Here is a 1,016-nt window from a genome sequence, read left to right on the forward strand (position 1 = left end):
ATTTTTTGATAAGAAACAAAATTAAATAAATCTTAAATAAATCTTAAATACATTACTTAAACAGTTCAAAAACTACAAAAAGTGTGTCTTTTCCTGACGGATGCAAACGCTCCAATCCGATAGTTTTCCTTCGATAGTATTTAAACTGTAGAGGTTTAAATGACGATGGACGTTTCGGGCGCAAGGAAGGATAGCGCGTATAGAAAAGAAAGAGACGCGGAGAGTCGAAGTCGCCGGCACAGTTCAAAGGCCCGCGCGTGGTCTCGCTTTACACGCGCTGTCCTTCCCTACGTTCGGCTCGGCCTTTGAGGCTCGAAAAAAGTAGGCCCACGATCGAAAAACGAGACAAAATCCCCCCGATGCGTTCGCGTTTATAGAGAATTTACTGTACTTTTTTATAACGAATGTCCAGCTGCATCGATTGATGTATAAAAAAATATCTCATTCCATTTAAAAAAACAAAGTTGAACTTTATATGACCTTTACGCGTCCTCTCACAAAAAAACTAATAACATCAAAATATGCTGCACTCGATACCATTCAAGCCTCTGCTGAAACATTTTTTGCTACGAGTAACAATAGCGAGAAAAAAAATTTGTTACACTATGTAACATAAATATTGTATGTATATTTGAATAAAGTTTTCAACTAGTAATAATCGCACCTCGGTAGAGCCTCATTGGTTACGATATCGCCACTGTGTAAAGCTTGTATATTTGAATATTAAAAACAGGTTGGATGTATATTTAATACTACGTGAATATGTATACAATATTTTGTGCTACTAACCAGATAGCACAGGACGTCTTACAGACGTCGTTTTCTCGTCATTTTTACGCCTTTACGTCTTACGTCTCTAAAAGACGCCCTTTATACGTCCACAACGGCATCTTATTGAGACGTCGTTTTTAAGGTTGAAGGAAGGACCTTTTATACGTCTCATTTCTGCCGTAAAAACGACGTCTCCAAAATGACGCCTTTATGGATGTGTAAAAGCCGTCTCTTCGGAGAAGTCG

General features: G+C 38.3%; 1 non-coding gene across 1 annotated transcript; it reads right to left on the reverse strand.

The window, feature by feature from the left end:
- Window positions 1-573: 573 nt before the first annotated feature.
- On the reverse strand, window positions 574-709 carry LOC143219452 (U4 spliceosomal RNA). Its single transcript, XR_013011335.1, has one exon. It is a non-coding gene; the product is annotated as a U4 spliceosomal RNA (small nuclear RNA).
- Between the last annotated feature and the right edge of the window lie 307 nt (window positions 710-1,016).

The sequence above is a fragment of the Lasioglossum baleicum genome, unplaced genomic scaffold, assembly GCF_051020765.1.
Source record: "Lasioglossum baleicum unplaced genomic scaffold, iyLasBale1 scaffold0028, whole genome shotgun sequence".
NCBI classification, from domain to species: Eukaryota; Metazoa; Arthropoda; class Insecta; order Hymenoptera; family Halictidae; genus Lasioglossum; species Lasioglossum baleicum.